We start from the raw sequence: 27,320 nt of genomic DNA on the forward strand, positions 1-27,320 counted from the left end.
TGGGTCCAAACTGCCCTCCACAAATGGGTCCGCCCTTTTATCCACCACAGATGCAACAAGGCCCGGGATCGTTTCCTTTTTTAGGTTTTGGCCAGAGACGAGGCCGAGGCAGGAGGAGACAAGGGGCAGTGCAACAGCAAGTCCATTGGAACACGGACACGAACATCCCGCAACAATCGGGGATGGGTCTACGCAGCGGGAAGAAAGTCCCCCAAGACGCTGCGGGAACAAGCAACCAGCCGGCCTCGTGATAAACCTTAGTTCACACACCTTGTCTACCAATGAGGAACTTCTCCTGAATAAAGGTTTGGGATTCGTGGCTACCCAAAAAGGTGATCCTTTTTTGGCTCAAATTGAACTCTCCAAGCTTTTCAGGAAGATAAGGTTGCATTACTTTTTTGCGAAAACAACTACTTTGGAGACCATCCCCATGGACGTTAACACTGGTCTGAAGAGACCTTCTTCATTTAATCCACCCAGTGCCACACTACCGCCTAAAGTCCTTACCTTTGAAACGGCTGTTGAAAAGGATGTCACGGACTTATACAAAAAGGATGTCAAGCCATTTATGAATCTCTCCAGAGATGAGCAGCAAGCTTTGCGTTCACTCACCGCTAACGAAAACATCACCATTAAACCGGCTGATAAAGGTGGAGCGACTGTAATTTTAGACACTACAGTGTACAGAAATGAGTGTCTGCGACAGCTCAGTGACCGTAAATCCTACTTACCACTGAGATCGGATCCTACTGAAGGTCTACAAAACAGAATAAGTGCCTTAGTAGAAGAAGCCACGAGTGAGGGATGGATAACCTCACAGGAAGGACAATATTTGGTTACACAACACCCTACAATTCCTTACTTTTATTGCTTGCCCAAAGTCCACAAGCCAACAAGGCCACCACCTGGGAGGCCTATCATTTCTGGCATTGGGTCAGTATTGGAACCCCTTTCTACTTTTGTGGACCACTTCCTTAACCCGATGGTTAAAGCTATGCCCACCTTTCTGCAAGACACCAAAGATGTCCTAAGACTCCTTCCGACGATACAATACAATATGGAGACTGACATCCTAGTATCGTTCGATGTCGAATCCCTATACACCTCGATCCCTCAAACTGAGACCCTAGAAGTAGTGGGAGCACTTCTGGAGCAGAATAACCATCAATCGATGACACCAATACCATTTATAATGCAACTAGCAGAAATGGCGATGAAAGAAAACTACTTCTGTTTTGAAGACACGCTATATCTACAAACGTCCGGGACCAGCATGGGCAGTGTTTTCGCGCCGAGCCTGGCGAATCTATATGTGCACCATTTTGAACAACAGAGTGTTTTTACCGACACCAACCCATACCTATCATCAATACACGTGTGGAAACGTTATATTGATGATATTTTTGTAGTGTGGCGGGGCACTGAAGAACAACTAATATCATTTCATGGTTGGTTAAACAGTGTAAACCAATATCTGAAGTTCACCATCGAGCACAGTAGAACCTCACTGGCGTTCCTTGATCTGAGACTACACGCAACCCCAGCGGGCATCGAGTCTGAGTTATATCGCAAACCCATGGCCAGGAATGCATTGTTACGGTATGACAGTTGCCACCCAAGAGCCCTGAGGGACAATTTACCTTTTGGCCAGTTCTTGAGGGTACAAAGAAACTGTTCCAAGAAGGAGTCTTTCGAAACACACTCCAAAAACCTGGAGGAACAACTAAAGGAGAAACGATACCCTAAGAAAATCATTTGCAGATCTAAAAAGAGGGCCTCTAACAACCATAGGGATGCCCTTCTTGCAATCAACCCTCCGAAAGAAAAATCAGACCGGATTGCCTTTGTAAATACCTTCAATAGCCGATCCAACCAGTTGCAGAAAATCATAAAGAAACACTGGTCCATCCTAAAAACGGGAGGTGACAATATTCCCCAGCCCATGTTTGCATACAAAAGAGGACCCAACTTGAAGGATCAACTGGTTCACACACGCCCACGCAGTAAAGAAGAGAGACAAGTGGGTACCCTGTGGGATTTACCAGCTGTGGTTGGCCACCACCCATGTGGCAATTGTTCTGTCTGCCCTCAGACTAATAAATCCACAGAAGTTGACATCGGCACTAATCGCCCATGGACACAGAACAAGTTTACTAATTGCAATAGCAGTAACCTGATATATCTGATCAAATGTCCTTGTGGATTACGGTATGTCGGTATGACTACTAGAAAGGTACGCACACGTATCCAGGAACACAAAAGCACGGTGCGTTGCCGCAAGCAAGCAACCAGACTGACCGCACATTTCCTGGAGAAAGGCCATGGTCCCGAAGATTTTTACTGGACAGTCCTTGAACAACCGCACATTCCAGACTCATGCGCAGATATAAGCAGGTTCTTGTTCAAGATAGAACAGAAATGGGTATACCGCATCAACAGTGACAAGGAGGGCCTTAACGAACCCATACCCTGGATGTCCCTCTGACTGGTCGTAATCATTATGTTCCTCCCACTGATACCTTAGCACTGTATAAGAAATCAAATACCCATTGGAAATCTGTCTCCACTGCCTACCAACAACAGGTTTCTTCCCTTCAAGATATGCCAGTATTAATAGCGCATCATAATCCCTTTGAAGAGCGCATTAATATTAACATCAGTATTAACAGTCGTCTTCTACATCCACTGCGCATATGTGCACACTTTACTAACAGTTACTGGTAATTCATCGCACACCAGGGCACCTACCAAACCTGGTTGCTTCCCTTTAAGAAATGCCAGTTCCAATAGCGCATCATAATCCCCTTAAAGAGCGCATTCATATTATCATCAGTGTTAGTAGACGTCTGTTATTTAACATCTATCTACTGCGCAATTGTACATACTGCCCAAGATTTATGTCGTTTTGTTCTAGTAATGTACTAGTAACAATCATTTACAAACCACTGCGCATCTTAGTACATCACATAGGACCTACACTAGACTTTGGTTGATCCTATAGAGTCATTACTCGGAGTGGACTACAACTCCCAGCAGTCTCACTGTCACGTGACTGTTCGTCAACGCGCTGGTTCCGTAAAACACTAGCTCACTCGGCGGTCGGCGCCCCCCCCGAGCAGTACTGAAGACTGCCTGGAGACGCCGACGGTTAGGTGAGTGAATGCATGATCCAACGCTTTATGCGTAACATTCTGATGCCTCGCCCGGCTCGTATTTGCCGCTAGAGGCCAGCCTGACATCGAGCATATGCAGCGCTTCTCTCCACTCTGTACGCTGCTTTACAATGCGTAGCGGTTTTTCCTGTGTGCGCGTTCTATAACTGACACGCTGTTAGATGCTATTCCGCGACTTAAATATGAAGCGATTTCCGTCAGTGTCTCCCGACTTTAACTGACGTGGAACGGCCCTTTTGTTCTACCTATCCCCCTCGTGTGGTCATTGCTCTTGAGTTATGACAGAATACGGCGCCTACGCCCAGCCTGGTTATAAATAGCCCAGATAACCTGCCATCTCAAAGTATATTTTGCTACTCAAATGGGTTAGTGTCTTATCACTGACCGCTCGATTAAACGTTATGTGATTTCTCACAGAGCGGTGCTCCTTTTACCTGCGCTGCAGCCAGGTGGGGTGAAGCTCCTCAGCCTACACGTAAGGGTGAGTGCATACCCGAAATAACGATCAGGTATGATTGAACATATTGCAATGTCACTATGAATACAAATAATAACGTGCTCTGTGTTATTTGTTTGTTTGTTTGTTGTTTTGTTTTACATGTTGGATCCCTTACCATTTCATTGACAGTATACGGTTGAGCACGCCTGGATTTTCAGGTGACACCTTTAATTTATTTTTTCGAAAGCAGTAGTGTACTATATATAGGTCCTGAGGAATGCATTAAGAACATCTTACAATATGCTGAAACATGTCGACCACTAACAAGTGCGGTTATTATTTAAAACCTGCACCTACACCTGCCTTTTAACCTTAGGGTTTGGGGGTTATTATTAAAATTCTTTTTACCACCCATTCACCTAATTTTAGTACCCTTCACTTTTTCACTCCAAATCACCATACACTGCTTTTTTCATTAGCCACTACCACACTTCTCTGTTCTGCTCTCATACCTCATATTACATCTCGGTCACGGTAATGTTTACCGGCCGTCTTGCCTCCTGGGTAAGGAGATCCCATATGATGATAATAAGGGCGGTACAGTGTGGCTTCTGATGGGAACAATATTTCCCTCCTGGTACCCTTGAGTCTCGACTCGACCACTCCCTAATTATTATCTCTCACTGTTACTGTCTGGTATAGTGGTTCTTACTGTCAAACTTTCTTTTCTATCTCTGACCCCCAGATATTAATTGTTGTGATAGATTGTGTTAGGGGCGTATATCTGGCTGGTCGGTAAACTTGCCCTTAGACCCTCCTCACTTGTTGTTGTTGTGTTACTAGTACAGCTAAGGCTGTGGGTCTTTTTAAACTCTTTGGTTGACCACATTGGTCACCAATGCAATAAAATATACTTTGAGTATCTCGCTCTGAGGCTTGACTGTTTCACCTGTCTACTCGGAGCTATGGCTACCAACTGGGGGTTAGCATTCGAAAGTGCCGAAGTACAAAACATCTTAGATGAAAACCCTAGCCTTCTGGACAATGTGTCCGCCCCACCCCAGGCAGTTAACAATGATGATAATTGGAACAAAGTCTTGATCCTAAAGAAATCCCACTCTCGAACTTCTGTTCATGGCATCATCATGGCCCAATACCTTAGGGGCAACTGTGCACCCACAGGCCTCATCGTCAACAATGCACCACGCCTCTTTCTTGACGACAAACAATTTCTCAAAGATTGGGCACTAATAGCCTGGAGATGTACGAGAGACTGGCTAGTCCTGATCATAAAAACCGCGAAAAGAGTCGCGGATAATATTCTGATTGAGATTCAGGTCTTGGAAGGCCACATAAAAGCCACTCTTAAAAGCGGACAGTTTAAAAAGGGACAGGACGACACGGACAAGACCAATAAAGATTTCAAGGAATCAATCTTATCCATAAAACTAGAGAAGTTTAAAAAGGATCTCGAGAAATTCTCAATGGAGAAAATATACCCTTACAGTAGCGACAGCTATGTAGCACCCACATTTAGCCGCAGTGGCAAAAGAGGCGGCTCTAACTATGGCACCTCCAGTTCAGATGGGACATCCAGTGACTCAGATGCATCACAGACCGGATCATCCAATCAAGCCCCGCGGGGTCGTGGAAATAAGAGAAATTGGAGAAACCAATCGCAAAACTTTGGTAACCACCAACCATGGTGGCCTATCAACCCATGGATGATGGGTCCAAACTGCCCTCCACAAATGGGTCCGCCCTTTTATCCACCACAGATGCAACAAGGCCCGGGATCGTTTCCTTTTTTAGGTTTTGGCCAGAGACGAGGCCGAGGCAGGAGGAGACAAGGGGCAGTGCAACAGCAAGTCCATTGGAACACGGACACGAACATCCCGCAACAATCGGGGATGGGTCTACGCAGCGGGAAGAAAGTCCCCCAAGACGCTGCGGGAACAAGCAACCAGCCGGCCTCGTGATAAACCTTAGTTCACACACCTTGTCTACCAATGAGGAACTTCTCCTGAATAAAGGTTTGGGATTCGTGGCTACCCAAAAAGGTGATCCTTTTTTGGCTCAAATTGAACTCTCCAAGCTTTTCAGGAAGATAAGGTTGCATTACTTTTTTGCGAAAACAACTACTTTGGAGACCATCCCCATGGACGTTAACACTGGTCTGAAGAGACCTTCTTCATTTAATCCACCCAGTGCCACACTACCGCCTAAAGTCCTTACCTTTGAAACGGCTGTTGAAAAGGATGTCACGGACTTATACAAAAAGGATGTCAAGCCATTTATGAATCTCTCCAGAGATGAGCAGCAAGCTTTGCGTTCACTCCCCGCTAACGAAAACATCACCATTAAACCGGCTGATAAAGGTGGAGCGACTGTAATTTTAGACACTACAGTGTACAGAAATGAGTGTCTGCGACAGCTCAGTGACCGTAAATCCTACTTACCACTGAGATCGGATCCTACTGAAGGTCTACAAAACAGAATAAGTGCCTTAGTAGAAGAAGCCACGAGTGAGGGATGGATAACCTCACAGGAAGGACAATATTTGGTTACACAACACCCTACAATTCCTTACTTTTATTGCTTGCCCAAAGTCCACAAGCCAACAAGGCCACCACCTGGGAGGCCTATCATTTCTGGCATTGGGTCAGTATTGGAACCCCTTTCTACTTTTGTGGACCACTTCCTTAACCCGATGGTTAAAGCTATGCCCACCTTTCTGCAAGACACCAAAGATGTCCTAAGACTCCTTCCGACGATACAATACAATATGGAGACTGACATCCTAGTATCGTTCGATGTCGAATCCCTATACACCTCGATCCCTCAAACTGAGACCCTAGAAGTAGTGGGAGCACTTCTGGAGCAGAATAACCATCAATCGATGACACCAATACCATTTATAATGCAACTAGCAGAAATGGCGATGAAAGAAAACTACTTCTGTTTTGAAGACACGCTATATCTACAAACGTCCGGGACCAGCATGGGCAGTGTTTTCGCGCCGAGCCTGGCGAATCTATATGTGCACCATTTTGAACAACAGAGTGTTTTTACCGACACCAACCCATACCTATCATCAATACACGTGTGGAAACGTTATATTGATGATATTTTTGTAGTGTGGCGGGGCACTGAAGAACAACTAATATCATTTCATGGTTGGTTAAACAGTGTAAACCAATATCTGAAGTTCACCATCGAGCACAGTAGAACCTCACTGGCGTTCCTTGATCTGAGACTACACGCAACCCCAGCGGGCATCGAGTCTGAGTTATATCGCAAACCCATGGCCAGGAATGCATTGTTACGGTATGACAGTTGCCACCCAAGAGCCCTGAGGGACAATTTACCTTTTGGCCAGTTCTTGAGGGTACAAAGAAACTGTTCCAAGAAGGAGTCTTTCGAAACACACTCCAAAAACCTGGAGGAACAACTAAAGGAGAAACGATACCCTAAGAAAATCATTTGCAGATCTAAAAAGAGGGCCTCTAACAACCATAGGGATGCCCTTCTTGCAATCAACCCTCCGAAAGAAAAATCAGACCGGATTGCCTTTGTAAATACCTTCAATAGCCGATCCAACCAGTTGCAGAAAATCATAAAGAAACACTGGTCCATCCTAAAAACGGGAGGTGACAATATTCCCCAGCCCATGTTTGCATACAAAAGAGGACCCAACTTGAAGGATCAACTGGTTCACACACGCCCACGCAGTAAAGAAGAGAGACAAGTGGGTACCCTGTGGGATTTACCAGCTGTGGTTGGCCACCACCCATGTGGCAATTGTTCTGTCTGCCCTCAGACTAATAAATCCACAGAAGTTGACATCGGCACTAATCGCCCATGGACACAGAACAAGTTTACTAATTGCAATAGCAGTAACCTGATATATCTGATCAAATGTCCTTGTGGATTACGGTATGTCGGTATGACTACTAGAAAGGTACGCACACGTATCCAGGAACACAAAAGCACGGTGCGTTGCCGCAAGCAAGCAACCAGACTGACCGCACATTTCCTGGAGAAAGGCCATGGTCCCGAAGATTTTTACTGGACAGTCCTTGAACAACCGCACATTCCAGACTCATGCGCAGATATAAGCAGGTTCTTGTTCAAGATAGAACAGAAATGGGTATACCGCATCAACAGTGACAAGGAGGGCCTTAACGAACCCATACCCTGGATGTCCCTCTGACTGGTCGTAATCATTATGTTCCTCCCACTGATACCTTAGCACTGTATAAGAAATCAAATACCCATTGGAAATCTGTCTCCACTGCCTACCAACAACAGGTTTCTTCCCTTCAAGATATGCCAGTATTAATAGCGCATCATAATCCCTTTGAAGAGCGCATTAATATTAACATCAGTATTAACAGTCGTCTTCTACATCCACTGCGCATATGTGCACACTTTACTAACAGTTACTGGTAATTCATCGCACACCAGGGCACCTACCAAACCTGGTTGCTTCCCTTTAAGAAATGCCAGTTCCAATAGCGCATCATAATCCCCTTAAAGAGCGCATTCATATTATCATCAGTGTTAGTAGACGTCTGTTATTTAACATCTATCTACTGCGCAATTGTACATACTGCCCAAGATTTATGTCGTTTTGTTCTAGTAATGTACTAGTAACAATCATTTACAAACCACTGCGCATCTTAGTACATCACATAGGACCTACACTAGACTTTGGTTGATCCTATAGAGTCATTACTCGGAGTGGACTACAACTCCCAGCAGTCTCACTGTCACGTGACTGTTCGTCAACGCGCTGGTTCCGTAAAACACTAGCTCACTCGGCGGTCGGCGCCCCCCCGAGCAGTACTGAAGACTGCCTGGAGACGCCGACGGTTAGGTGAGTGAATGCATGATCCAACGCTTTATGCGTAACATTCTGATGCCTCGCCCGGCTCGTATTTGCCGCTAGAGGCCAGCCTGACATCGAGCATATGCAGCGCTTCTCTCCACTCTGTACGCTGCTTTACAATGCGTAGCGGTTTTTCCTGTGTGCGCGTTCTATAACTGACACGCTGTTAGATGCTATTCCGCGACTTAAATATGAAGCGATTTCCGTCAGTGTCTCCCGACTTTAACTGACGTGGAACGGCCCTTTTGTTCTACCTATCCCCCTCGTGTGGTCATTGCTCTTGAGTTATGACAGAATACGGCGCCTACGCCCAGCCTGGTTATAAATAGCCCAGATAACCTGCCATCTCAAAGTATATTTTGCTACTCAAATGGGTTAGTGTCTTATCACTGACCGCTCGATTAAACGTTATGTGATTTCTCACAGAGCGGTGCTCCTTTTACCTGCGCTGCAGCCAGGTGGGGTGAAGCTCCTCAGCCTACACGTAAGGGTGAGTGCATACCCGAAATAACGATCAGGTATGATTGAACATATTGCAATGTCACTATGAATACAAATAATAACGTGCTCTGTGTTATTTGTTTGTTTGTTTGTTGTTTTGTTTTACATGTTGGATCCCTTACCATTTCATTGACAGTATACGGTTGAGCACGCCTGGATTTTCAGGTGACACCTTTAATTTATTTTTTCGAAAGCAGTAGTGTACTATATATAGGTCCTGAGGAATGCATTAAGAACATCTTACAATATGCTGAAACATGTCGACCACTAACAAGTGCGGTTATTATTTAAAACCTGCACCTACACCTGCCTTTTAACCTTAGGGTTTGGGGGTTATTATTAAAATTCTTTTTACCACCCATTCACCTAATTTTAGTACCCTTCACTTTTTCACTCCAAATCACCATACACTGCTTTTTTCATTAGCCACTACCACACTTCTCTGTTCTGCTCTCATACCTCATATTACATCTCGGTCACGGTAATGTTTACCGGCCGTCTTGCCTCCTGGGTAAGGAGATCCCATATGATGATAATAAGGGCGGTACAGTGTGGCTTCTGATGGGAACAATATTTCCCTCCTGGTACCCTTGAGTCTCGACTCGACCACTCCCTAATTATTATCTCTCACTGTTACTGTCTGGTATAGTGGTTCTTACTGTCAAACTTTCTTTTCTATCTCTGACCCCCAGATATTAATTGTTGTGATAGATTGTGTTAGGGGCGTATATCTGGCTGGTCGGTAAACTTGCCCTTAGACCCTCCTCACTTGTTGTTGTTGTCTTTCTTCCAATGACAAATTCCTATAAGATGGCCAACCCTTGAATAAAAATGTCTTTACATTCTTCAAACATTCATCTTTATCACTATTTTGCAACCATTCATCTTGAGGAGTAATCCTTGAATTTTGGACAACATCCTCAATGGAAAATACACATTCAAAATCTCCTTTATCTTTGCTCAAGACATCCTCATATTGTAAAGGAAGGCATGAAAGACAATCAGCCCGTACATTTTTTCCCCCTGGTAAGTATTTGATGTCGAAGTTAAATTCTTGCAATCTAGCTAGTAACCTTATTAGTCTAGAAGAGGCCTTGTTAGAGCAACTATCCCTCAGCATATAGATCAGGGGTTTGTGATCCATGTACAAGAGAAATGTTGTGCCCCAAATATACATTTAAAAATTTTCAACTGACGAAGAACACACTAAAGCCTCTCTTTCAATGGTACTATAGTTCAGCTCAGCTGAATTTAGTGTTCGAGATGCAAAGGCTATAGTGCATTCTCTACCATTCACTATTTGGCACAATACTGCACCTAATCCTTTGGCACTGGCATCCACTGTGATTATGCTTTCCATACCGTAGGTGAAGGGTTTGATAGCGGGAGTGTTGATGACTAAATCATTAATAGAAATAAAAGCATTTTGTGTATCTTCTGACCATATGAACTTAGCATTCTTTTTCAATAAGTTCCTGAGAGGTTGTACCAACAATGCATAGCCTTGTGCAAACCTGGCGTAGATTGCTCTTAATGAATCTTTGTCAGGAGGAACTGGCGCATTCTTTATGGCATCAAGTAAGGAGGATTTAGGTTTGATACCCACAGCCGAAATGTTATGGCCAAGATAATCAACCTCTTGTGTGAGGAACTTACATTTCTTTGTATTACCGGCCATGCCATGCTTTTGCAACTTGTCCAAAACTTTGTCAAGAAGAACATAGTGCTGCTCTATCGTGTCTGAGTGGATTAGTATATCATCCTGAAATGCCTGGATACCTAAAACGTTCCCAAACATCTGCTCTATCAACCTTTGAAAAATGCTGGCGGTTGACGCCAACCCAAAGGGCATCCTTCTGTACATATATACTCCAAAGGGAGTGACAAATGTAGTCAAAGGTTGTGATTCAGCAGAGAAGGAAATCTGGTGATACGCTGAGCGTAAATCTACTGTGGTGAACAATTTACTACGTCTCAATTTGGCCAACATATCATGAATTCTAGGCAAGGGGTGGCAATCCACAACAATAATACGGTAAAGAACTCTTAAATCCGCACACAAAAGGATTTCACCAGAACCTTTGCATGCGACTACTGCATGAAACCCACTCAGAAGATTCAACTGGACAGATTATACCTTGACAACACATTTGGTTCAATAATTTCTTTACATCTTCTCTAACCGAGAGGGATACTGGTCTTACTTTTTGAACAACAGGACAAGCATTGCTCTTGAGTTTAATAGTATGTTCAAATCCTTTTACAAATCCTACCTCATCACTAAACGCAGTATCCTACTACTTAAATAATTCATGTAGTCTTGGGTCATGTGGTTCAACATTATCAATGGAAGAAACAGGTAATTCATCCAGGACCACTGGTTCGGAATGTCCAGGTCTAAGTATAACATACCCAAACCAGCCTGATCTTGCCAACCTAATTTGTCTCGCCCATTGTGTGCAACATATACTTTGGTAAGTATTTCCCTACCTTTAAACTTTATAGTGTTAGAAAAATAACCACTCATAATAATATCATATTCACCGAATGCCCTAGGATTGATATCGGTGGGACTCAAGATAGTGTTGGACCACAATCTTTGAAAGGTCTTCTCTGCCAATATAGTAATAGGCGAGCCACACAATCGTCTCTAGTACTTTTTGTTAGAATCTTTTAGCGTGTTTATCTCAACAGAAAGTGAAACAATATTCAATGCATCACAAATTGACTCATCTTCAACACTGAGTTGATTAACTTTGCTCTTATCTTTCGCAGACGGTGTAAAAATGACCAATCTTTTTGCAAATATTGCACCGTTTGCCTTGTGCGGAACAGTTAGGATAATTCCCCATATGGAATTCTGAGCCACATCTATAGTAGGCTGCATTGGACCTTCTATCAAATGTTTTCTTAGATTGTAATCAATTGGTAACAGCGTTAACTTCAGGTTCATTATTAGTGTTAGCAGCCAGATGCATAACACTCTACCAGTAATAGGATTAGAACCAGTAATAGTATTAGAACCAGAACTTTCAATTAAAGTTTTGGACAAAGTAACAGAGCATTCAATGCTTCTTGCAATTCCCATTACTTCTTCCAAAGTAGGATTCTTACATGTAAGTACACGCTCCTGTATTTGTTTGCAAAAACAATTGAATACTAATTTATCGCATAACGGTGTGTCAAGATTAGTACCAAACTCACACTTAGATGCAAGTACTCTTAAAATTACTAAGAAGTCTTCAATAGGCTCATGTTGTAAATGTTTACGTTTAAAAAATATGTGTCTTTTAAGCATTACAGATGGTTCATCCACATATTGTTTTCCCATGCGTGCAAATGGTTCATTAAAAACGTTCCAGGTTTCATCTCCTGCGGTTTCAGGAATAATCGGTACATTTTCAAAATGTTGTTGTCCTGCAGTACCCAAGTGGTTAAATAATAAGGCTTTTTTGCTTGATGGTGAATATTTTGTAGCGTCAATACCCTCTAAATAATTTTAGAATACCCTTAACCACGTGTGCCAGGATGGGATGGATTTGCCAGAATCTTGTAAAAAGGAAGGAGGATGTAATATATTGCTTGAATTAGCCATGACTAAGTGCCTGAAAAGAAAAGGAGTTAGACAAATAATAAGAATAAATGTCAACAAATATCAATTTCTTAATAAAGTAAAAAGTTACCAGTCCAAATCCAGACAGACGAGATGTGAAAAACGATAAATTAATCCAAGGAAAGTAACATGTGCTTGTCACGGAAACAGGCAAAATATTTGCAGATGCAATGTAAATGTTAAAACGAACATCGTACATACATCCGTATGTATTTTAGTGCATTCCAAGTCTAAAGATGGCCGCCATAAACGTGCAGAGCGTGGTGATGTCAAGACGTACAATGCATCTATTTTTAAGGCGAGTTGGGCACACCTTGACGTAACAGATGACGTTGATACGCTCCAAGGAAAAGAAGAAGGAGCGCGGCAGGATGCAGGTGCTGTGGAACACGGTTCCGAGTTAAGGAACAACAAGGAAGGCAGCAAGGTATGTGCGTAGCAGGATGTGGTGGGCGCTGTGGAAATCAGAGGCCCTTTAAAGAGCAAGAAAGCAAGAAGCGGTAACGGGCAACAGCAAAAAGTAGCAAATTACTCACGGTTGTTGAAAGTGTTTAAATAAGATTGTTCTTTCAATATGCAGCAATAAATCCAAATATGATTAGGCACAGAATAAAGACTAGCAAAAATCAAGTAACCACCGAATGGAAAAAAAAGATTGTGTGGTCGGTGGGTCCAGAAATTTCAAATCTGCGGGAAATAGTAGCCACAATCGTCGCCAAAAATATGTAGTGGGATTGAGACAAGAAATTTACCTGTGAAGCTGCGAGGTTGGAGTCCACGAGCAAGCTGTTACTGCAAGCTCAGGAGGGCACTACCGGTGGAATTGTCTGCACATGAGGAGTTTTCATGGCAACCGTCTCTGTGGGCAGAATTCCGAAGTTTCAGCCATCATCATGTAATCTCTGTGACATCATGGTAAGCAGTTTAGTGCTGTTGCACTGAACTGACACAGCACGTACGCTCCAGCTGCTGTGGATTGGCGGCATTGGGTCCTTGTGATGAGTTGTTAGTTGCTACATCAGGGCTTTGTGCACAATATCAGTGCACTAGTTCTGCAAGATGTGTTTTTTCCAGTGTTTTTTTTTTTGCAAGCTTTATGCCGACTGTAAGTGCTGGTGTGTTAGCAGGAAGGAAAGTTATTCTGTGGAATGTGACTACAAGCAGACACTCTGGGATCATCGGCAAAAGGAGAAGTAACACTTGCACTCAGCACTCTGGTGAGACATGCATATTGGTCCGACATCTAAGGTGAAGCCATTCTGGTGCTATTTTGGGATTGCCCTGGTGAGAGTTCGCTCTCCTGACTTTTGTACAGTTTTTTTACCCGTCACATCCAATTTTATTTTTAACAACTTCATGCTTATGCCTGTCTAATTTGTCTGATTACTTATGTTGCACTTATTGTGCACCATATTTAAATTGTTTGCTGTCTGCTGTATTGCATGTTACCCAGTGTTAGGGAGAGTGTTGCATTGTGTTATCATATGCAGTGTGGTCCATATAGTGCATGTTGTGTTGCACATGGGAATTTCTTTATGCATTGTGTGTGTTAGGTTAGGTCTTGTCGCAGGGATTCCGTGCTCAGACAGAACTGTGCATAGAGGCTTGGAACCTCAGTGAATTAGGGTGTGCCAAAACTCACCTTAGTACCCAAAAATCCCCTACCAGACTAGCAATCAGTGTCTCATTGGTTATCATAAACTCCCAATGCTTAGACAAACCGGAACATGGACTTAGTACACCTAAGGTAACGCGGAACACATGGACACTCTTTCGTTATACAATCATTTCAATCCAGAAGAAGGAGTAAAAGAGGACACGTGCATATTTGAAATGTTTATTCACTAATGCAGTGTCCTCAAACGCAGTATCTTAGCTAATACAAGCAAACATATTATAAGAAACAAAGTAATCAACATAGTCACTAGTCCATAGAACACAAACGGTGAAAGCATGGTATTATGCTAAAATGAATAGGGTTTAACAAAACCTAATTCTTACCCTCCCTAGCTAGTATATTATATTATATCTAAAAAGGTCTCTTTGGCTTTTAGCAGAGCAGCCCCATACCTCAAGATCCTAGTGGTAAGGGATCACATCATCTTCCACCAGCTCTCTGCATGATAAGCACCATCAAGTGTGTTTGTATGCTCTTGTGTAAAGCAATATAAAACGCGCCTAAAGCCAGAACTTGGCTGCAGCTGCATGTATGTTATGTCTAGGAACGTGCGAAGATCAGTGCTCACAACAACTACTGTGTTGAGATATCCTTGAAGGTTTCTGCACTCACTGTACAGACACAGCTCGCCAAGCAAGGCTGATATCAGAGTAACAACATATTATTCTCGCATGAATCAAAAACATTCTACTAGGCTCAAAGCTAAAGCAACAGCTATGTGTCGTGTGCAAAAGCAGCAGAAAGGTAAAATGGCGTTTAAACTCCTAAAAAGCTTGTGCTAACTTAACACAGCATACAGGCTATATATATCTATATGACTGTCTCATTAATGGACTGTGTGTGGCATGTGGGTTGGAATATAATCCCTTATTGTGAGGATGGATGGGTGTGAAACATACCCTGTGCTATGATTTTTTTTTACACAGATGTTGTGTTGGATGATATCTTGAGTGAGTGATGATTTCCTTTTATGTTGAAATGTCTATGCTTTGAAGATACCATAGTGTTCTGTAGTGGGAACACGTGAGTTCCTTTCTCTTTTTTTTTACATTTTCAAAAACCTTTATTGTCAAAATAGCATAGACACATTACAAGCTTCCATCAAATCAAAGCACCGTATATAGAGCAATGCTGAAGGATAGAAAGACAGGCCAATGACACAGACCAGCAGAGTACAATGGCTAAGTAGACATTACTTATGCATGTCAGGACAGGGAGCAGCAGTGGATATACATCAGGTAAATTGTGGGAGAGGGAGTGGGTTGGACCGGAAAGGGAATAAGAACAGGACAAAGGGCGGCGATTGACCTACATTGGCGGCCGCAGCGGGCGGAGTGCCGGTGGGGAGTGCGGTAGAGGCAGTCTGGCTGTGGGGTATGTGAGTGTGACGGTATGACACTAGGGGGCACCATATGTCCAATGGACGAAACCTGGCTGGCATAAGGTCGCAGAATTCAGATAGAAGGGTCTTGCATTGTGATGCATCCTCGAGCCATTGGGCGAACTTAAGTGCAGGTTTGTGCCCCCAGCACATGGACACCCTATGCCGCACGAGGACAAGCAATATAGGAATCAAGAGACGGGAGGCGTCTGGGCAATATTTAACAAAGCCTAGGTAAAGCGGAGGGTCGGGCCGAACCAGTGAGGAAGTGATCTTGGAGATAGCGGTACAGACCTCACGCCACTAGTCAGAGACCTTAGGGCATAACAAGGCAAGATGGAAGAACACAGCCGCAGGAGCAGAACAGCGCAGGCATCTTTCGCTGGAGGTGAGTCCCAGCTTATGTAGCTCAACGGGTGTGCGGTAAAGCTTGTGCAAATATTTAAAATTAATTGGGCGCAGGCGATAGTTAGGAGATAGACACTGGTTGCAACAATAAAGCCAGTCAGCGATCACGAGCGCGATCAGTGGAGATGGAGGTGGCAGCCAGCGTGAGGGCATAGAGTTTGCTAACCAACTTCCGAGGAGGAGACAAATACAAAAAGTCAAGAGTGGTCATCGAGGGGGGGCAAGGGGAACGAAGGATGCAGTGCCCTGCAGATAGCACAAAGCTGATAAAACAGTAAAGTGTCCATGGGACCAGAATCGTCAGGTGGGAGAATAGAATGTGTTCCCCGGGTAGAGATCCGGCAATGTGGTCAAGCCCAGGCGAGTGGCGTGTTTAGCCATACCAGAGGGCTGATGGGAAGGAAGAGTCGGATGCCGAACGATTGGCATCTTATTTGCTGAGAGTGCCTGACAGATGGTGTAGTCCATCCCAGGAACAGCAGAAAGTCTCCACAGTGTCTATTTCGGTGTGTGGGTGTTTGGCAGGGGCAAACAGGGCGGTGGCGAGTGGCCACGGGGCAGGGAGGTCCGCCTCAACTGCCACGTGCGGCTGGAAGGGAGTGGGATGAATCCAGAAGTGCCAAAAACTGGCCTGAGCACACAGTGCGTAAAGGTTAAAGTTGGGGGCACCCAGGCCACCGCATGACATCGGGAGGGTAAGAGTGTCATACGGAATCCTGGGTTGACTACCGGCCAAGATTAAATAAATAATCAGCGAACGGATGGTATGAAAAAAGTGGGCAGTGAGGGGAACAGGGATGTTCAGAAAAAGATATAAAAATTTAGGGAGGAACACCATCTTGGCAATACCTATGCGTCCGGTCAGGGACAAGGGTAGCCAGCTTCATTGGGGAATCTTGGATTTGACCCAGTGCACCGCACAACCAAAGTTAGCCCTCCCAAGTTCATCCACATCCCTGCTGAGCCAGATACCCAAATAGCGAGTAGGGCCTGATGCCCACACGAAAGGGATGTCTGGAGTGAAGGGCATAGTGGCGTCGGTGAGAGGAAAGAGGACTGACTTACTCCAGTTCATCTGGATACCAGAGTAGCCTCCAAACCGTATGATCTCACGTACCAGAGGACTGAGATTATCCTGGGGTAGGCGGACATACAGTGTAATATCATCTGCATACATGGAGACTAAGAGGGCACGGGCAGGGTGGTGTTGTCGGAGTCAGGCCGCCAGTGGCTCCATTGCAATAGCAAAGACCATGGGTGAAAGCAGGCACCCCTGGCGGGTACCGCGGCTGATAGGGGTGGGATCCGATATTAGTCTGTTAATTCGAAGACGGGCAGTGGGTGAAGTGTATAGGAGTGAGATTTTGCGTAAAAAAAAGTGGACTGAAGCCAAGGCGTGGGAGGAGAGAAATCAAGAAGGGCCACTCAAGGGTATCAAAGGCCTTAGTGGGATCAAGAAGGGCGGCTACTGTGGGGAGAGCGGGATTCATTTGATGGAGGGCAGAAAAGATGGTCCGAAGATTGTGAGAAGTAGCGTGGCCGGAAATGAAGCTGGAGTGATCGGGGCGAGTGATGAGTGGCATGAGAAGAAGGAGATGCGAAGGGATAAGCTTGGCAAAAATTTTATTTTCTATATTAATAAGGGACAGTGAACATGTGAGTTCCTTTGTCCAGCAAGATGTGTGCTGTAGTGGGAGCATTTGCGTTCCTTTGTCCAGCCCAGCGAGGTGTGCTGTAGTGGGAACATGTAAGTTCCTTTGTCCAGTGAGGTGTGCATTAGTGGGGACATATGGGTTCCTTTGTCGAGCGTGGTGTGTTTTAGTGGGAACATGTATGTTTCTTTGTCCAGGAAGGTGGGGGGCAGAAGTAGGAGAGTGTTGCTCCCCTGTCCATCACTGTGGGCAGTAGTAGGGGTGCGTGAGTTCCTCTGTTCTGTGAGGTGTGAAGTGATCTATGTGCTTGATATATACTGCTATATATATATATATATAGCGGTACACAATATATATATATATATATATATATATATATATATATATATATATATATATATATATATATATATATATATATATATATATATATATATATATATATATATATATATATATGTGAACAAGCCCAACGAGGTGGGCGAAACACTTCATCCTGCCATCCACATCTCTGAATAAACAGCATCAAGTGGAGTCCGTGCCGCCATTGTCTTGCTCTGCAGAGGGGTGGGGATCTCCTATTTGCATATATGCATATACATATACATATATATACCAATCATGCCAAAAGATGCGATTGACATCTTCCACGACAGAGTAACGGAAGACATTAAAGATCTGTATCATCGCATCAATCATCACCCCAAAAAGTTGAGTTCCAATCAAGTGCAATACAATCGATTAATGACCAAACTAGGAAATAACACCGAAGTAATTGTGAAGGCCTCAGATAAAGGCGGCAACATAGTTTTGTGGCCGAAACAAGACTACCTGATGGAAGCGAATCGACAGTTGTCAGATACCGAGTGCTATGTGGAAAGTAACAACAAAGAATACATGAAAGCTTTGGAAACATTGAGGAAACATCTTCTACAATGTAAAAGGGACAACATGATTTCAAAAGACGAAAATGCTTTTCTATGGAATGAATCACCTGTATTACCATCCATATACTTTCTCCCCAAAACCCACAAAGAGAGGACACCAGTGCCAGGACGCCCAATAATATCGGCGATTGAAAGTGCCAGCGAGCACCTATTTTAGTACATTGACTATTATCTGCAAGATCTGGTCAAAGAATTGCCATCATATGTAAAAGACACCGGTGATTTTTTAACCAAAATTAGCAATGCTGAATGGGAAGATGGCATGAAAATGATAACAATGGACATCGAATCCCTATACACTTGTATAGATCACCAAATGGGATTAAATGCGATTAAACACTTCCTATCGACAAGACCAATTGAGAATTATGAACATAACAAAATGATCATAAAGAGCATTGACCGGTGCCTCAACAACAATTACTTTGTATTTGCCAAGAAGATATACAGACAATGCAGAGGTGTAGCAATGGGGTCTTGCTTCTCCCCCAGCTATGCCTGTTTAGTGGTTGGCTGGTGGGAGGAGCAGACACTCAGGCAAGAACTGTCCTCAAAATATGGCGACCACATAAAATTATGGCTACGCTTTATAGACAATGTTTTTGTTTTGTGGAAGGGGAGTAATGAAAGTGCCAATGATTTCATATGTGACATTAATGCAAATCAGATGAATCTTAATTTCACTGCAAATATAAGTTGTAATGAAGTAGATTTTTTGGACACAAGAGTATATGTAGAAAATGGTGGATTGAGAACAACTCTACATAGAAAATCTACTGCCGGTAACTCAACGTTACATGCCTCGAGTGCTCACCCAAGACATTTAATTGATAGCATTCCCTACGGAGAGCTTCTCAGAATCAAACGCATATGCAGTAGTGAAGAACAACAAAACATATGCATGCGAGAAGCAATTGAAAGATTCCGTAGAAGAGGCTATTCGGCATACAGTCTACAAAAAGCTTTGGACAAAGCTAATAGTAGATCTAGGGAATCACTGCTGTCTAATGTGGAAAGAAATGAATTACAGGAAAGTGAGGAAACCTCCAATACACCCAGGTTAATCCTAACTTATAATAATCAGCATCGCCAAATTCGATCTATAATCAATCGAAATTGGTCGATAGTACAGACAGATGCAGTCATGACTCCAGATTTGCCTGAGAAACCCACAATAACATACCGCAGAGGCATCTCTATGAAAAGTGAAATAGCTAAAAGCGTCCCAGACCTTAGTAACAAAAAGAGAAGTACCTTTTGGTTACCTGAAAAGCAGGGTTTTTTCAAATGCTCTTCATGTCGGGCTTGTAAATTTGGCGTGACAACCAAGAAATACAATACACCATTTAGCCTGAGGGAGCAAAAAATGCAGGGATGCTACGACTGCAAAACTGAATATGCAGTTTACATCCTGACGTGCACTTGTGGGCTTAGGTATGTGGGTAGTACCAAGCAGCAAGTGCACGTCAGAATCCTGCAACACTTGCGTGCTATCGTAAACAACGATAGTACGTATCCGGTCGCAAGACATTTTAAAGCAATCCACTAAAACAATCTAGCGGATTCAAAATATTTTGTTATCGGAGCTGTGAAGGACAATCCGCGAGGTGGAAATAGAGAAAAGTGCTTGCGGCAGTTGGAATCCAAATTCATTATTAAATTGGACAGTAGACAGCCAAATGGATTAAACAATACAGAGATCATACACCATTTCCTCTGATGTTCTATCCATTAGCTATATGTTCCCCATATGTTCCCAAACGCCTGTATCTAAAAATAACTTTGATAATATTACCGTGGCCCCTATTCCATTCCATTTTTGTCTCAATATTGTTTTTAGTCTTTCACATTATAAGCATAATTTATTTTTTTGCTTATGAGTTTTAAAACACTTATCTTGAAAATGTTAAGACTTTATTTAGTAAGAAGCACAAATTTAATGAAGTTTAGTAATTATCACATCACTATTTCGCACTTTATTTAAGGAAATACCTTAATGCTGCTATAAAACAATGCAAAGTTTACACTCTGTTTGTATTTTTGCACATTGCGTAGTTTTGCACGTCTTTCTGACATTTGACCAATTTCGGTCAATATGGTTAGCCAAAACATGTGTTCAGGAATTCATTCCATGATATCCATGTATAAAATTGTAGAGTGTCAATATTTTAAATAGCATATTTCTATTTTTATATTGTATTCTGTATATATGAAATATTTATTTATTTGTCGTTTTTTACTATAAGAAGAATGATAGATATATATTTTCGATAATATATTTTTGTATAGCATATTTTATCAATGTATATATTTATTTATTTATTTATATCCATTGAGAAAATATGTAATTAAATTGGCAACCTATTCAAAACAAAATGTGATTTTGAAACAATGTCATGATAATCGTGCATTGCGCTATGGTTTACAAAACTGCATTCATGCGGTAATATTATGCAAACTTAAAATGCTAGCAATTTAATGAAGCTTTTTTAACAACTACAAGTCCCAGCATGCATACCTGTTTAGTATTTCCTCTATCTTTACACATCACAAAGGGGAGGTGAAAGCATCACACAAAAAACAGTATAAAAACTGAAAGTGGACTATTTCTTTGTTAATTGTGAAAGAATACAAGGGTATTCGAAACGCGTCTGACAAACCTGAAATAAAGACCTGCATTTTCCACAATACTTTGGAGTCTGTATTTCGTCCTTTGGTGGTGTTCCGGCTGGGCACTACAGAGAGGTTCGGAGATATCCAGATATCAATTGCGAAACATCGGGTTGGTTTCGCTCAGAGATCCCCTGTACCGGAAGTGGCTGCTGCAAACAACCCTCTTCGCTCGTTTTTTCCGGAACGGAAACTACTGTGGCGGCCCCCGAGTGAAGTGCTGAGGCCAGGCCATCGTGAATGCTGCAACCCTAGCGTGGTCGGAGGACCGGCAAGAGCGGCGCATAAACGGCGGTGAGTGTCCATGCACGATTGAAACTCGGTGGGCAGGTGTGGGCAGGCAGAATTGGCTCTGTCATTTGAGCTCTAAACGTGTGATTTGAAACACGAAAAGATAAATTACAATCAACAACGACATGTCAGCAGATGAAGTCCGCGCAAGGGAGGCAGCTGCAGACGATATCTACAGCAAACTGCCAATCATGGAAAAACGGGGGGCGACTGTTAACAAAGAAAGCACAGTACAAGTAGATGACACTGCCAAGACTCTCCTGAGGAAGCTTGAAAAATGCATGAGGTCCGAAGTAACGAAGTGGTGGGAGAAAAAGTCGCTAAGTAAATATGCTGAAGCTGGCAGAGTCCCACGGGGGCTGAGAATCTTACTCGCACCTAGCTACGAAAATCCGGATCCTCAAATGTTAAAAGAATGGGGTACAATGAACCTAGAAGCATCAATGAACTTAGTTCATCTGTTAATCAAATATGCTGAATCCGATAGGATAAAATTACTGGATGAAATTAATACTATAAATGAGGAATTAGCAAAGCTGGAACCAAATGACTACATTGCTAAAACGCGAAAAGAGATAAAAGACAGGCTGCAGAAACAAGAAGAAAAAATCAAACAGCGCAAGGTATATAAATTCGCCCGTGATCTGGCAGACTATGAACAAGGCAGAATTTATACGTTCGCCAGAAAATTTGATATGGCCAAAAAGCTCAAAGCCAGTTCAAAAAAGGCAGAGGGACAACAAATGGGGGAACAAGCGACATGTTCGAACCAGCAAGCTACCGGTGGAAATACTCCAGCGAGTGAACAGAGCGACGACAGCTCGGTATACAGTGCCAGCAGTATAAACAGCACGGACGATGAAGATATTACACCAAGAACCTTGAACCTCGGTGAGGAAATTGAGTTTTTTAGTCGAGGACAGGCTAAAAACGCTATGGCCGCGGAAACAACAACAGCCACAACCCCAAGTCACGCAAAAACCCGAAACGCAAAAAGGAGGGAAAGGCGTAACAAAAACAAGAGGAAGGGGAAAAAGAAACTTTTGGCGCAATCAACAATAATTAATGCAATGGACAAAACAATCATCAATATGACAACCTTAAAATTAAATGAAAACGAAGAACAGATTTTAATATTGGGATTATCATATTGTCCCCCAAAAAATTTCAATTATGCACAAACTCAAATAGACATTTTCAGTTACATCAGAAAATTAAAATTGCTTAAATTCTTCAAGATAAAGAACGGATTAGCCATAAAACAATCCGCAGGACAATCATCCTTGACAAGTGGTATCAGATTAACAGCAACTGATGTGGAAGGAGTGTTGGCAGCACAAGCACTAGAAGGAAACATCAATGATGAAGTTGAGAATAACGGATATATGATGTTACCACGCGTACTTTTAGCACGCATACCATTACCACGCATTTTTTACAACGCAGGTCATTTTACAACGGAAACCTTTACAACGCATTACACTACAACGCAGATACTATTACAACGCATACCATTACAACGTAAGTATAGGTAAGTATATAATATTAATATATAATGTAAATAATTATTTTTGTATAATTTAATTTAATTATTTATTATTTAATTATTAAATAATGTTATTAATAAAATTAATTTTATTTTTATTATTTGTAAACCCAATCCCAACCCTAAAACCTAAAAATACACCTGTATCCCAAAACCCAAACCCAGCCCTAAAACCTAAAAATACCCCTGTACCCCAAAACCCAAACCCAGCCCTAAAACCTAAAAATACCCCTATACCCCAAAACCTAATCCCAACCCTAAAACCTAAAAATACCCCTGTACCCCAAAACCCAAACCCAGCCCTAAAACCTAAAAATACCCCTTTACCCCAAAACCCAAACCCAGCCCTAAAACCTAAAAATACCCCTGTACCCCAAAACCCAATCCCAACCCTAAAACCTAAAAATACCCCTGTACCCCAAAACCCAAACCCAGCCCTAAAACCTAAAAATACCCCTGTACCCCAAAACCCAATCCCAACCCTAAAACCTAAAAATACCCCTGTACCCAAAAACCCAAACCCAGCCCTAAAACCTAAAAATACCCCTGTACCCCAAAACCCAAACCCAGCCCTAAAACCTAAAAATACCCCTGTACCGCAAAACCCAAACCCAGCCCTAAAACCTAAAAATACCCATGTACCCCAAAACCAAATACCAATAATAAATGTTTTAAAAAAAAGATAAACTTACCTATAATTATACTTACGTTGTAATGGTATGCGTTGTAATAGTATGTGCGTTGTAGTGTAATGCGTTGTAAAGGTAATCGTTGTAAAATGACCTGCGTTGTAAAAGTATGCGTGGTAATGGTATGCGTTGTAAAAAATCTGTGGTAACAGTTACATACCGAGAATAACATATCTACTCAACAACATCTACAATTGGCATCAATAAATCAGTTGGGGGCAGGTAGAAGCCCTTTTAAACCGAAATCAGTGTTTGTACCAATCATGCCAAAAGATGCGATTGACATCTTCCACGACAGAGTAACGGAAGACATTAAAGATCTGTATCATCGCATCAATCATCACCCCAAAAAGTTGAGTTCCAATCAATTGCAATACAATCGATTAATGACCAAACTAGGAAATAACACCGAAGTAATTGTGAAGGCCTCAGATAAAGGCGGCAACATAGTTTTGTGGCCGAAACAAGACTACCTGATGGAAGCGAATCGACAGTTGTCAGATACCGAGTGCTATGTGGAAAGTAACAACAAAGAATACATGAAAGCTTTGGAAACATTGAGGAAACATCTTCTACAATGTAAAAGGGACAACATGATTTCAAAAGACGAATATGCTTTTCTATGGAATGAATCACCTGTATTACCATCCATATACTTTCTCCCCAAAACCCACAAAGAGAGGACACCAGTGCCAGGACGCCCAATAATATCGGCGATTGAAAGTGCAAGCGAGCACCTATCTCAGTACATTGACTATTATCTGCAAGATCTGGTCAAAGAATTGCCATCATATGTAAAAGACACCGGTGATTTTTTAACCAAAATTAGCAATGCTGAATTGGAAGATGGCATGAAAATGATAACAATGGACATCGAATCCCTATACACTTGTATAGATCACCAAATGGGATTAAATGCGATTAAACACTTCCTATCGACAAGACCAATTGAGAATTATGAACATAACAAAATGATCATAAAGAGCATTGACCGGTGCCTCAACAACAATTACTTTGTATTTGCCAAGAAGATATACAGACAATGCAGAGGTGTAGCAATGGGGTCTTGCTTCTCCCCCAGCTATGCCCGTTTAGTGGTTGGCTGGTGGGAGGAGCAGACACTCAGGCAAGAGCTGTCCTCAAAATATGGCGACCACATAAAATTATGGCTACGCTTTATAGACGATGTTTTTGTTTTGTGGAAGGGGAGTAATGAAAGTGCCAATGATTTCATACGTGACATTAATGCAAATCAGATGAATCTTAATTTCACTGCAAATATAAGTTGTAATGAAGTAGAATTTTTGGACACAAGAGTATATGTAGAAAATGGTGGATTGAGAACAACTCTACATAGAAAATCTACTGCCGGTAACTCAACGTTACATGCCTCGAGTGCTCACCCAAGACATTTAATTGATAGCATTCCCTACGGAGAGCTTCTCAGAATCAAACGCATATGCAGTAGTGAAGAACAACAAAACATATGCATGCGAGAAGCAATTGAAAGATTCTGTAGAAGAGGCTATTCGGCATACAGTCTACAAAAAGCTTTGTACAAAGCTAATAGTAGATCTAGGGAATCACTGCTGTCTAATGTGGAAAGAAATGAATTGCAGGAAAGTGAGGAAACCTCCAATACACCCAGGTTAATCCTAACTTATAATAATCAGCATCGCCAAATTCGATCTATAATCAATCGAAATTGGTCGATAGTACAGACAGATGCAGTCATGACTCCAGAGTTGCCTGAGAAACCCACAATAACATACCGCAGAGGCATCTCTATGAAAAGTGAAATAGCTAAAAGCGTCCCAGACCTTAGTAACAAAAAGAGAAGTACCTTTTGGTTACCTGAAAAGCAGGGTTTTTTCAAATGCTCTTCATGTCGGGCTTGTAAATTTGGCGTGACAACCAAGAAATACAATACACCATTTAGCCCGAGGGAGCAAAAAATTCAGGGATGCTACGACTGCAAAACTGAATATGCAGTTTACATCCTGACGTGCACTTGTGGGCTTAGGTATGTGGGTAGTACCAAGCAGCAAGTGCACGTCAGAATCCTGCAACACTTGCGTGCTATCGTAAACAACAATAGTACACATCCGGTCGCAAGACATTTTAAAGCAATCCACCAAAACAATGTAGCGGATTTAAAATATTTTGTTATTGGAGCTGTGAAGGAGAATACGCGAGGTGGAAATAGAGAAAAGTGCTTGCGGCAGTTGGAATCCAAATTCATTATTGAATTGGACAGTAGACAGCCAAATGGATTAAACAATACAGAGGACTTACACCATTTCCTCTGATGTTCTATCCATTAGCTATATGCTCCCCATATGTTCCCAAACGCCTGTATCTAAAAATAACTTTGATAATATTACCGTGGCCCCTATTCCATTCCATTTTTGTCTCAATATTGTTTTTAGTCTTTCACATTATAAGCATAATTTATTTTTTTGCTTATAAGTTTTAAAACACTTATCTTGAAAATGTTAAGACTTTGTTTAGTAAGAAGCACAAATTTAGTGAAGTTTAGTAATTATCACATCACTATTTTGCACTTTATTTAAGGAAATACCTTCATGCTGCTATAAAACAATGTAAAGTTTACACTCTGTTTGTATTTTTGCACATTGCGTAGTTTTGCACGTCTTTCTGACATTTGACCAATTTCGGTCAATATGGTTAGCCAAAACATGTGTTCAGGAATTCATTCCATGATATCCATGTATAAAATTGTAGAGTGTCAATATTTTAAATAGCATATTTCTATTTTTATATTATATTCTGTATATATGAAATATTTATTTATTTGTCGTTTTTTACTATAAGAAGAATGATAGATATATATTTTCGATAATATATTTTTGTATAGCATATTTTATCAATGTATATATTTACTTATTTATTTATATCCATTGAGAAAATATATAATGAAATTGGCAACCTATTCAAAACAAAATGTGATTTTGAAACAATGTCATGATAATCGTGCATTGCGCTATGGTTTACAAAACTGCATTCATGCGGTAATATTATGCAAACTTAAAATGCTAGCAATTTAATGAGGCTTTTTTAACAACTACAAGTCCCAGCATGCATACCTGTTTAGTATTTCCTCTATCTTTACACATCACAAAGGGGAGGTGAAAGCATCACACAAAAAACAGTATAAAAACTGAAAGTGGACTATTTGTTTGTTAATTGAGAAAGAATACAAGAGTATTCGAAACGCGTCTGACAAACCTGAAATAAAGACCTGCATTTTCCACAATACTTTGGAGTCTGTATTTCGTCCTTTGGTGGTGTTCCGGCTGGGCACTACAGAGAGGTTCGGAGATATCCATATATATATATATATATATATATATATCTGGAAACCCTCAAACCACTTCCTGAATTCTCCCAACGGCAGTCAGGCGAGGAAAGAGACACAGA

The sequence above is a fragment of the Lissotriton vulgaris genome, chromosome 9 (genome assembly GCF_964263255.1).
Source record: "Lissotriton vulgaris chromosome 9, aLisVul1.2, whole genome shotgun sequence".
In the NCBI taxonomy this organism is placed as follows: domain Eukaryota; kingdom Metazoa; phylum Chordata; class Amphibia; order Caudata; family Salamandridae; genus Lissotriton; species Lissotriton vulgaris.